The following is a 13,679-nucleotide window of genomic DNA, read 5'->3' on the forward strand; positions in this document are numbered from 1 at the left end:
ATGTTGAGAATAAAGTCAAACTAAATTAGAAGAAAATATTTTGGTATGTTGTTAATATAGTCGAAATCTTAAAAATTAAGGCGGAAAATTTAGGATAAAATAAAAAAGTCAAAAACAAAGTTGAGATGTTGAGAATGAAGTCAGAATGCTGAGAGTTAAGTAGAACTAAATCAGAGTAAGATATTTTTTTGTAATTCATAAATTAAGTCAAAATGCAAAGAATACATTTGAAATATTGTGATTAAAATCACAATGTGAACATGGGGAAGTCAAACTAAATCAGAGAAAAATAATATTTTTGTGTTTGATGAATTAAGATGAAATGTCGAGCGACTGACAGGGCGCCATCTTTCCAAGCTTATGTGGCTTCTCCCTTCAAAAGCATTGATTTTCAAATACTGATTACCACACTGTGTTTATGTGCTGAGAGAAAAATTCACCCATTCTTCTAAACAAGGTATTTTGTAATTGGCTGTGTAGCTACGAACATTATTCTTTTTTATATATTCTTAAAGGTTTAAAAACACTAACTCTTAAAGCTACTTCAGCTACTTACGGGATTTCTGGCCACCTATATCAAATGGCCACAAGGGGACACTATTTCTCAATTCTGTATGGTTTGGTTGCCTCTGCATTAAGTGACTTTTTGAAGCAGGTGCTGTGTTGCACCATGTGCTCAAACAAGTACTGATTTATCTTTTCATGCTAAAAGTTGAAATTCCAAATTCCAAGATCAACAAACAGAGAACTGTACAATATTAAATTCTCTCTTCACCTGCCTGAGCCGACAGAGTCCACATAAATTGCAACTCATCCAAAACATGGCGGGCAGACTCATCAAATCAAATCTGGTAAAAGAGAACATTGAATATCTGATTTTAACTTCTCATCATTCGCTTCCAGTAGTTCATCATTAGGCTTAACCAATAAAATCTGACTTGATGATGTGACTTGATTGTGAAGACAGCTCAGCAGGTGCCTCAGGACCTGGACCCACGCAATAATGAAACAGATGAAGTAGCATATTGGCACAAATGAGTGCACAGCGCCCCCTAGCGCTCAAGCGTTCTTGTAACATGAACACGCATCTGTTCTTCCATCTCATTATCAGGCTTTAACTTAAATGTTAAAATTGTAATGAACGGGAGGATGGATGGATAAATTACTTTCCGTGACTGACTTTTAAGATAGAAGCGTTAATTTTGTCCATAGCCACTGAGAGGGACACTGCTTCATGAAGAGATCTTTTAAAGGCCATTGTGATTCCAGCAAGAAAACTCTGTTCATCTTTCATACATTTAAAAAAAAAATGGACTTCTGTACTTGTAGATTTAATCTATTTATTATAATATGATTTGTTATATTCCAAAGTATGTTTGTTTGGATTTTTAAGCTATAATATTTCACAAACATGGAGGGAGGATCCATCATGTACATTCAGACTTTGGAAGTTTCCCCTTTATGTTTTCATATAGTTATAAAGCCCTGAACCTAATGTGCAATATTGATATCTTAGAAAACAACTACAACCGCCACCTGGTGGTTGTATATGGTCACTAATGTGCAGAAAAGTGTTTTTGCAGAACATAATGATGCCACAGTGGAGTTCATCTTGGTGCTTTGACCACCGGCAAAACAAACAACGTTACACAAGTGAAAGAAAGTGAAAACAGAGTTTAATTTTCAAACTTTTCTTCAACTCTCACAGGATCACCACAAACCCTTTAAAACATTTCCCCTCACACACTTTCAAAATATAGGTTTTCAAACAATCTAGCACAAATCCCATTTTAAATGTTGCACGTGTTGCAAAACATGCTCGCCCCCCCCAAGTATAAATATATTTGCAGTAAGATCAAATCAAAGTAGCAAATAATCCCTTAAGTAAAAACAAACGCGCAGTGTAAAGCTCAGAAACAGGTTTTTTTGGTATATTGTGACTTTTGAAGCTTGACATTTAAAAAAACAAGCGTATGTGAAAGTTGAATAACACACTGGCTGTATATGCTGTAAAAACACATTGAGATGAAACACACTGTGTTGTTCATCTCCTGTTTAAGAGTAAAACATTTCTGCCGCCCATGATTAATTGCCCAGGATTCAAAGACATGACAGGCTGCTGCTTAGCACAGGGTATTACATTACATTACATTTCATTTAGCTGAGGCTTTTATCCAAAGCGACTTACAATAAGTGCATTCAACCCCGAGGGTACAAACCCAGAACAACAAGAATCAAGAAAGTACAATGTTTTCAAAAATAAAGCAAAACTACAAAGTGCTATAAGTAAGTGCCATTTAAGTGTTACTAAATTGTTGTTTTTTAATTCTAGGTACAGTCAGATATAAAAACAAATCAACTTAAAAACTGGACACTTGTAGCCTGAGGTTAGTCCACAATAAATCCCTGAATCCGACGAGAAAACAAAAACTAAGCTGTGCATATAATATTGAGGAAGGGTCAATTTAAAAAAACAAACCTGAGGATAGTCCCTGAGCTTTATTTTCTCCATTTATTTTGCTTGTAATAAACTGCTTAGTTTCCAGCTTCAATAAACACCCTCACCTCTTGGAGAAATATAATGTTCACTCAACACTTCTCATCTACTAAAAGTGTAAGAGGGGTATTCGCTCTCCTCCTCTTATTTTAAAGCTTCCTTTTGACTTTTGCCAGCTCACTCTCACTAACAGCGTTGCCACTGGAGCCTCCATCGTCGGGTTTCACAGGGGTCAGCTCCGGCGCTGTGATGGCTGCGTCCTGTGTGTAAATAAAATATCAGACATTGATATTAATATTGACAGTTTAGTGTGTACACTGTCCTGACTGACACAGGGGTCTGTGACAGAACTCTTCTTTACCAGCCAGATAATGAAGTTAGACTAGAGGAAGGTGATCTCTGGACCCCGTAGGATAAACACAAATTTTAAATAAAACATTTCTTGCCTTAGTTTTTTTTCTTTCAGTTCCTCCACTACTCATTCCGTTAATTTCAGTTTCCCTGACTTTTTTTTATTGGTTGTGTAGAGCCACACTCCCTCATTAGGACATTTTTCAGCTCCCCGCTGTCCTTTGGTATAAATGCTGTAAAACTGCAGCGTTCTTTTTTTAGTGAGATACTTTTGTGTTAAAACTAATTCCGCTCTGTAATCTGAGGAGTGGTAATCTTGTGGTGATAATCAATACTGATGTTAATTTGATGAAAAATATCTACATTGAACTCGTTATTACTGAACACTAATTGGAATTTAAAAGGTGCCCTGCCTGTCTACAAAGCAGATTTCCATACCTGAGTTGTTTGGCCACTAGGGGGCAGTGGGAACAAGCTATGAACCCGACTCTGTTACTACAGGTCTGAGCCCAATTCTGCCCACTGCTGAGGTGACGTCCTCAGGCCACGACAAGAGAGAGACAGAATCGAAGGGCACCGACTGTGTGCTACCTCATGAAGAGGAGAACCTTTCCTCTGCAGTGGGCATCACTGTTTATCACTTTGAGTCTTTGGAGCATCAATGGGGCAGGAGGCCGTTAATTTGAAGGACAATGTTAGCAAACATTCAAAGAAGTTGTAAATTTATGTAAATAGCTTTAATATCTTACGTAAAATAAACTTCAAATCAAAAACGACACACTGCCAGCCCCACTTATAATGTCCTCACTGTCCTAATTGTTGGTTTGGGCGCTGGAGTTGTGAATGTGCTGGAATGAGACCAGGTCACAGTCTGAGCTACTTTGACGAGGGGAGGATCGTGCTGGTGAACCAGTGATGGATTCTCAAGGCGGGCGCATGAGGTCGAACCCCATGAAATGCTCAAACATCTAATGCTGACTAGCAATAGAGGAAGGTGGCCTCAATTTTTGAGTGACATGTTACACTAACAATACAGGGTCCTGCTCACTACACTCCTCCACAGAGCCATTTCTGCTCAACATTTACGACCCCACCAAGGAGGTTAGGTTTTGTCTGCGTTTGTTTGTTATTCAGCAGGATAATGAGAAAAAGTGCACAACTGCTTTCCAGGATATTTTGTGGAGGGGTGGGGCATCAACCAGGGAAGAGTCTACTGAGTTTGAGTGTGGATTCAGATTAGAACGGCTCCAGGAAAAAAATTCCGGCATATATAAGCGACTGATATTTATGATTGTACATATGATTGTGTATGATCTGGTGCAGAACCAAATAGAAATCTGGATCTCGTGAATGTATGTGTTTATTTATGTGGTTTCATTAGAGGACTGTTGGTGCTGGACAGAAGTATGTGCACTTTTCTTGGTGCCATTCAAGTTCCCTTTGTTTTCCATTCTCAAAAGTCTCTCCAGTTTGAGGCAAACACCCTTCAAGGCGTGTACCCATCCAATGTTTATCAACCAACATTGACACTGCAAATAAATACACAATTCTTTACACTTACCGTAGGCGTTGAGAAACTTTTGTTGTCGCACCACTGAACAAAGTGCTTCTTGGCTGCCTCCACAGCCTTTACATCCCTCTTCTTGCAGTAGACCCGGATCACTTTCACGGTTTACTTGGGTCGGTTTTGCAATAGAATCGCACATTGTTGATGGGGTTCTTATCCTTCATCCCATAGTTCAGATAAATTACCTAAAAGGAGAGGTTTTGTGCATGAGGGCCACGAATCAACAAAACTAAAATTCACATTTGAAAATTAAATTCTTTCTTTTGGAGCAAATGAAATGTATGAGATATAAAGTAGTTGGACTAGAAACTCACGTCAACAACAAAGTCGTCTGGCTGCAGGTTGACATCCTGGATATCCTGGACATCCTGGACATCCTGAACACTCTGAGGGGTGGACTCGGCCAATTCTTTTTGCCAGCCTTTAATCGCATCCTGACAGATGTGAAGTGGATCAAGTATTAATATGGAAAGACATACAACACTGTAACACAGAATGATATACAAGGATACATATACAACCACATATGGTTAGATTTCTTAGTTGAAATCACAATGTACTTTCCAACATGCAATAACAAAAATGCATTGATTAATAATATCTTAGGAACAAACTGGTTTCATTTCATTTATAAGGAAGCTAATTGGCTACATCAAAGCAGCAGCTTTTTTTGACAATTGCTAAATCATTCAATATTTGCTTATTAAAACTCCTCATACACAAGGTTTTGATATTTTCTTTGAATTGTTCTGTTGGGAATTTATTGTCTTTGCGTTTAGTTTTTTTGATCAACAAATCAAATCATAACTGGATATAAAGTTGGATGACATGACTGTTCCTCAAAAGTGAAGCCAAAGTGTGTGGATATCATATCACTGCAGAAGCAGCCAGTTGAACCCTACTTGAACAACATGGATAAAGTTATCAATATTACTTCTAATTTGTAAAAACTCAAATTCAACAGCCAAAATAGTTCCACAAGAAGAACACAAACACACACCGGGGTGACCTCCAGATGTTCTTTTGGATTGGTTCGGCCCAGACACTTTGGGAGGCGTCGACAGACGATGTCTTGGAGAATCTGCCGTGGTTCCTCCAGCTCCTCGGAGGACGAGTAGAGTATTCGTTCAAACGCATGATTTAAGGGACAGAACGGAAATCAGTGAATTAGAATCATCCATGTACATTAGTCTGAATGCATTTAAAACAAGGGTTGAAGCAGATAAAGTACGAATACTTCAAGACTGATACAAACCACTGTCAGGGGAGTACATCCAAATAATAATATGTGTTAACCGGTGCTGTTATACTCTATCCTATACTTAATGCAGTTTGTGCAGACTGTGAGCATTTGTTTCTTTAATAGTGAACATCACTATGATCCGTCACTGTGCTGTTTGTGCAGCCCGACTGATTTGGATTTTTGGGGTTGGATGGTGAAACTGGGAGTAAAAAACATTCCAATACCGATGTATCGGCCGATATATATACTAGAAAGAAAAGGTGGCAATATTTCCCAAAATATAGGTTATCAAACCCTCATGACAAATTAATGTAATTGAGACTTGATATTTTACAGATTAAACATAAACTTTATGACTTTAAATAAAAAAGAAAACAAGTACAATGAAATACATAGAACTTGAAGTAAATTTAAAATGTAAACATTTATTTTTTCTGCACTGGTTATTCTATGAAATCAACGTTCAAATTTTTTTTAATTTTAATCTGTCATCTCTTCTTCATTGTAAATATATATTAACAAAATGTATTGATCATTGTAAACATCAATAATAATAATAATAAGAAGAATTATAATAATAACAATAACCATTTGCTATGGCAAACTACATATCGCCACCATTTTCAAGAACCAATGGTTTTCAGTATAATTCCTTCTGTAAAATAAAGGTTTTTCATATCGGCAAACATAAACAAGGATACTCATATGTCTGTTAAAGGCTCATATTGGCAGATTATCGGCAAACTGATAAATCGGTCGGGCTCTGGCTATTTAACTTCCAGCCTGATGAGGGCCCACATCAGTTGCACAAAATAAACCATGGTTTCGAACCAGCAAACAGTGGGACGGAGAATAATTACCATGAGATGCAGTGATAACAGACACAATGGGTTTAAGAGATGGCACACAGAGGTATCCACGGACCTGTCAGTTTGGTGTAGGCCTCCATGTCGTCTATGGCCGTGAAGAGAGTGTACATCTCCCCTTCTGAGCCTTTAATCTGGATGTGTGGATCTGCTTTTACAAAGGCCTCAGTGATCCTGAGAAACACCCGACGCATTATTACTTTTCATAACAACTACAGGACAAAGCAAACAAGCTACGTTTGAGCAATGAGCTACTCACATGATCTCTATGATGTTGCAAACACTGTGCTGGTAGGCTCTTGTGTGGAGACAGTTCCTCGTGTGGAACATGTCATACAGATTGCCCACCTCCTGTTTAAAGAATCACTTGTTTATGTTTAAAATAGACGTTTTTTAAAAAGCTGATCAGAAGGAAAACGTAAGAGAGTTGTTACTTTGTTTTTGGTACAGATTTGCTTCTGCCCGTCCACCTCACACACCCTGGCGAACATGAGGCAGCGCTGATAATCAAAGTTGTTCTTGATGCCCAGGTGGTAGCAGTCCCTAAGAGGAGAAACATGTGAACAGATGGGCCATAATCCTCACAAGGATTTTGGAAACCCTTATTAAAACAAACTAACAAGTCAATAATACTCACCTCGCAAAGTAGTCCCACTTATCCACATCAATGCCGTTTCTTTTGTTGGCTACAATCTCATAGAGAAAGGACTTGTCCTCTGGGCGGCCTTCGTAAGGCCACTAAGTCAGAAAACAGAGATATGAGATTCTGATATATTAGGCAAGTATCTTTAAGGATTCAAAATAATTTTAACTCTGGTTTCCAGAGGCAAGTCATACAGTGCCGAGAACTAATGTGGCATTTATAGCATCTGCTGCATATACCCTAATAAACTGTAGCTTGCACTGTTAATGTGCCAATGGATTAGTCCATATTCAGGTCAAATTCGTACTGTTAACTGCATGTGCAGGGACAAAATAGTGCAAGAGTGTTAGGAACATCAGTCACTGGTATATGAATTACAACTGAAGACAGTGAAAAACGTGCAGTTGGGAAGCTGACAACAGAGAGAATGCAATGTCGGACCCTCACCTTATTAAAATGTGAGGAATCTCTGTCTGTGCTTTTGTCCGTATGTCCGTAATTTACAGATCTCAAAAACAGTTCAAGCGCATCGAGTTGCAAATATGGTGCAATTTGGACGTATGATATGTTCAAAATGAAATAAACTTTGAATGAAATAGTGCTCAGTAGCAGAGGCACAGATTCAGGGCTCTAAATCTGAGCCTACCCTTCAGCTGCTACCTGGTCCCATTTTACAGGAAATAAATTGTATCCGTAGTTCCTCTAGTCAAAATGAAGTTCTGCATTTTCAGAAACCCGCACAGAAACGCAATAGCCCCTTGAGTGCCTCTTACGTGCTTGCGTACCCCTTCTTGCGTGCTTGTGTGCGTCGCCCAATTTTTGTTACTATCCGACAAAGCTACGCAAGCCTCACGCAGCCCGCAAGGCTGTGATTGGTCTGCTGACTACATCCTTTCCGGAGTCACATTTCCGGTTTCATGCCCAATAATACCGGCAGAAACCAAGGAAGATTTAGAAGAACGAATGTGGACCAAATAGAAGAGCGTTTGGCAGAAGAGATCAGAAAGTATGACCACTTGTATAAGCCATCATACAAGGAATACAAGGACGCGGAGATAGCCTGCAAATCCTCGAAGGAGATCTCGGCTAACGTCGGTTTGCAGGTTGACAAGTGTACGAAGCTGTGGAGAAAGACCAGGGACAAATTTGTCTGCCAGAAAAAGGCTATGAGGAGCAGCAGTGGCGATGTAAATAAACAGTCGATGACCAATGCCACACACAAAGAAGGCGTCTCTAAGGTCGTCTTCGACAAAAAACGTTACTCCATCTAGTGTTCTGGCGGTGAATTGCTTTGCAACACGCGAAACCCTTGGGAACCATAAATTAAAACGAGTCCATCGACACAACTGCGTGAAAAGCCGCAGTTGCAGAACCATGCCCCTGCCTTAAGCTCCTTTGGTAAAGTTCCTGCAGTAGAACAATACGACTATAATACTCATACAAGTATCAACTGATCTCATATAGGCAGAACTAGAAGTTACCCCCTCAGCTTCAGCTCCATTAGTGTCCAATGGTTCAGCAATCTGCTCCCTGATAAACACCCGGTCCTCAGGCAGCACCAGGCCGTGCTCCTCCATCACCGGCTCCAAGTTGTTGATCTTAACCAGGTAATCAAACATTTTCCAAGAGGCCTGCTCGTGCTGAAACACACACAGAATCATTTATTAATATTATATAATAATAGTAATTTATGGGAACTTACACAGTCACAACTTGAAAATGAAAGGAAACAGAAAAAGCTTTAAAAAAAACTTAAAATATGACTCCTGCAAACACGAATGCTTATCGGTCACGTTTGCCAGACGGCAGGTCTGTGGTCATAACTTCAATAATGACTGTGTGTTTATAAGCTCTTAGTGTCTCTTATCAGTGACTCATTACGAACATTGCAACCACTACTTTAGACCTGAGCTGTCCTGCTGAGAGGCCAGGTGACACTGACTGATTTGTGTAGCAGCTTCGTTTTTACAGTTATTTTAACCGCTAATAGAAAAGCTTCCTTGCATCCCGATGTTGTTTATTGCTGTAACGTGATCCCATCTGGTACAGCAGATTTTATACAAATGTCAAACTTTCTGTTAGAGGTTTAGTTTGTATGTATATTTAGTGACATTTAGTGGTGAGGTTGCATGTTGCAGCTGAATACCCCTCACCTCACCCTCCCCTTCCTGATGTGACAGAGAACTTGTAGCAGCAATGCGTTGTCATAAAAACCTAAAAAATATTTAGTTTGTCTAGTTTTTTAGTTAAAAGGGCTCATTCAAGGGTAAAGAAAACAACAATTTGTATAGGTTAATCTGCAGCTGTTTTAAACATGACATCACCTTTTCAAGTGGACATGATTCAGTTCATCTGTTCACATCTGGTATTAAAATACAGTGAGCACCTGTGAGCATATCTCATTACCTGATCCATATGCAAATAAACATGTACGCCATTTGCGTTCACAAAGACCAAATGATGATGTTTACAGCCGGTTCCAACTACACAGATGTGTCTGTTGTCATTAGCGGCTTTCAGACATTCACTGAACTCTGGAGGAGGTGTACGTGTTAACGCAAATGTCAGAGAGAAAGCTTCCAGAGTTTCTGTGCCTGGCTCTTAAGGATTGGTTGTTGTTGTGAACGTGTCTGAGCAGAGACTCTCCCACTGGGTGGTTCATATGTGAAAGGCAAAATGAAAATGCCCCTGTATCCTTGTGAACTTGTAGCTCCTTGAACTAAATGTTTTGTTTGACACTCATATGGCCGAGGTTAAGTCACATTTTCTTACCTTCCAGGTAATACCAGGACGTGCTTTGGGGATGAACCTCCCATCAAACAAATGGGAAAATGGCCCATGTCCTGACAGGAATAATAAAAACATGAAAAAGATGATTTGGCTGCATGGGATCTTTGCACTAAGATCCGTGGGTTCTACTCCCATCTGGATAATAGAGGATAATAAACATACTTTCACTTCCAGTCTTACTCGTGCACACATCCACGATGCGCTAACTCACCCAGGTCATAGCAGAGCCCAGCGATCTGCACGCAGAGGATGTCTCTCCGAGAGATGAGGAGTTCTGGCTGCTTGTCATTTAGAGCCTGTACAAGTTGTCCTGCCAAGTGACCAACCCTGTTCCCACACACAACAAAACATTTCATACAAAACAAGAGAAGACAGGGAAAATTCCACAAACATAAGGGTTAGTTCAAGGACCTTCGCCGAAGAGGTCGACTTTACTCTGTTTGTTTGTTGTTTGTTTTGTTAGTTTTAGATTTTCAGCATTATTTTCGCAAAAAACTATAGGAAGAACGATACACGGGGCAAAGGGGCGGATACAGGTTTTTTTAATTTATCCCTTTAACTTTTTCTGGGAATAATTAATGAATCTTGATTTAATGAAAAAAAAACAGACACATTGATCATTTAATATTGTATCTAAATGAGGATTTGATTTTACCCGTAAAAACTAAATTTAAGATCCTGAAAACCCTTAAAAAGTACAAGTGGCAGTTTTACCATTTAATAGCTCAAGTGGATACTGGCACTGCAGATACGTGTCATTCACTTCTTACTAATCCATGAAGAACATTTCACACCTACAATCCGTTTCTTACAAAGCCAGTTTGGATTCCGTTATTTTCTCATTGGATGTGAAACTGGAAAAGACCTCAATTTGTGAAGAGAGAGAAAACGCTGCTCTATTCTTGAGAGAATCAAAACATTTACTATCTCCAGACGCAAAAAACTATGGGGTGCCGTTTGTCAAGCAGCTCACGCTGAAAATAACAGCAACATTTTGTCACATTTAGCTTCAAACCATCTTTAAAAAACTGGTGTGAATTTTTGAGAGTCACTTTTTTTCACATTTACAACAATATTTGTCAACTTAGAGACATTTTAAATATTTAAATCCAAATGTTAAATGTAACACTTAAATGTTAAATGTTAAATCTAAATCTAAATGTTAAATTTAAATCTAAATGTTAAATCTAAATGTAAATGTAAATGTAAATGTAAATGTTAAATCTAAATGTTAAATTTAAATCTAAATGTTAAATCTAAATGTTATATTTAAATCTAAATGTTAAATTTAAATCTAAATGTTAAATCTGAATCTAAATATAAATGTTAAATCTAAATGTTAAATATAAATATAAATGTTAAATTTAAATGTTTCGGGTGAAACTAAATATTTAGCTAATATGCAAATTCAAATGCCGGTTACAGGAAGTAGTAACAAAATAAAAGCTCGAGGAGGTCAGAGTGTGTTTGTAGTGGCAAATAACGAATAAATCTTATCCGAGGAAATGGACTAGTCTTGGACATGGATTATCGTGATATTAACTACATAAAATAACAAACACGTTTGGAGAAACTTTATTTGAAGAGTACTTTGAGTGTTTAGTGTCACTTTTATGAAGGATGCAGGACTTATGACCTGTAGCCACTATAGCCAGCCTCAAGGGGGCGCACTTTGCCTCCACCCGGTACACTCTCCTGACCCATGCTCCTGACGGCCATGGTCGCTCTGCAAACATGAATGAATCGGCGTTAGCGGAGAATATCGGCAGAGCCGTTCTGGCAGCCATCCAAAATTGTTCCACAGCGACGGCAACAGCGACAGCAACCGCCACAGGGCTACCACATGCCACCTCGGTAAGTATGTTTTCCAAATCACGTAGCATTGGATTCTTGTCAAGGCTAACTTAACTCAGCTAGCTTACGGTAGCCAGTAGAGATGTTCTACTAGCACCGATGCACTTTATGTGTAGCACAATTGTTTCTATAAACAGTAAAACTCACACCGGTAAGTGACGCAGTGGGACGAACTCATGAGCTGGAAAGTAAGGTGTGTAAATGTGAGTTAAAGATTACGTGAAGATGTTCTGAGCAGCAAAGCATAAATGATATAATTTAGCGTTACAGTTAACGGAGGTCAAATGTAAATGTGCCTCTGTCCTCAGTCAGACATCTCACCTTGGCTTACCTGCTGGCCTTTACTCACAAGATAAAACCGTTCTTTGCTCGGCTAGAGAGAGAGTTATGCTGATGGAGGACAGAGGCAGTCACAATGATAAAGACATTAATTTATTGTGAATAAGGTACCAGAGTGCATACTGTAAAAAAACAAAATGTAGCCTATCTCTCTTTCTTTCTACATGTGACAAGATAACAACGTTTTTGGTATTTTGTTTATATTTTAAAACTCCTCAGGGCTCCAGTGCTACCATACCATTACCAGCAACAGACTTTGCTCCAGTGACCTGTCTGTCAGTAAGTACTCATTAATATTCATTTTCATATTTGTTTTATTTACTTCTAATTTACCTCTCAGTAACCTCATCTTTTGATTGTCCATTTTATTTAGTTAAACATTCCTTAAATAAACGTACAGTACAATCTATAATTCTCTTCAGTCAGAAAGATAATGAGTTGATGTGAATGCTCATCTGTTATAATGTCTAGAATTCTCTCTTGAATAACCCTTTTTGTTATAGAAACTTGCTAAATGTCATATTCTTTGCTGTGTTCTAGAATGACTACCAAGGAAGACATCAGATTTCCAAAGAGGAGCTTGAACATGTTCTTTCACTGAAAACCGCTCCAAAAACATTGTGGTTCAAAGACAACGCGTAAGAGATTCACTGTGAAGGATGGACCCAATTGGTGTCCTAGCCAGGAGAAGAACAGCAATAGTTTGTCGAGTATACTCTGTCCCACATCCAAATTTCATATGGCATGTAGACGGAAATCATAAGTTGATTAGGTGGAAATTCGTTGTTCATGGTGCCATAGATGGCTACAGTAGGATGTTGATGTTTCTTCACTGCTCCAACAATAATCGTGCTGAAACTGTGAGAGACCACTTTACTGCAGCTGTTGGACAGTTTGGCAGACCACTGCACATCAGGACTGATCACGGAGGAGAGAACACTCAGATTTGGGAGGACATGCATGCAAGCAGGGGTTAAGGCTCTGTCTTAACAGGAAGTTCTGTACACAACCAGAGGATCGAGCGTTTTAACCGAGACTTGAACAAAAACTGCAGCCATATTTATGCACCCATTTTTTATGAACTGGAATCCCTGGGTATCCTAGACATAGACAATGAAACAGACCTATTTTGTCTCCATTATGTCTTTCTACCCAGAATCAATCGCACTTTGGAGGAATTCAAAGCTGGATTTAACAATCACTCCTTGTCAACTGAAGGAAATAGAACACCAGTTCAGCTTTTTACTTTGGACAATGATTTGCCTCATCTTCACAACCCAGAACTCCCAACAGCAGGGGTAGTTTTTTGTTTCTCACCAAACTCTAGAAGAGGATTTTCCCCATTGAATGACAGGGATTTGCAAGAACTGAATGATGCCATTAACCCTCTTCAAAATGACAACAACAATGGCAAAACATTGTTTCAGAGAACACAACAGTTTATTTTTGAAAAACTTGTAAATGTGTGATCTTAGCATAACATGAGCCTCATTGTACTTGTACACTTTTGTAAAGAGCTTGAGGAGTAG

General features: G+C 38.9%; 1 pseudogene; it reads right to left on the reverse strand.

The window, feature by feature from the left end:
- Window positions 1–2,646: 2,646 nt before the first annotated feature.
- Window positions 2,647–11,676, reverse strand: LOC133005002 (deoxynucleoside triphosphate triphosphohydrolase SAMHD1-like; annotated as a pseudogene).
- Window positions 11,677–13,679: the final 2,003 nt, after the last annotated feature.

The sequence above is a fragment of the Limanda limanda genome, chromosome 7 (assembly GCF_963576545.1).
Source record: "Limanda limanda chromosome 7, fLimLim1.1, whole genome shotgun sequence".
Taxonomy (NCBI): Eukaryota; Metazoa; Chordata; class Actinopteri; order Pleuronectiformes; family Pleuronectidae; genus Limanda; species Limanda limanda.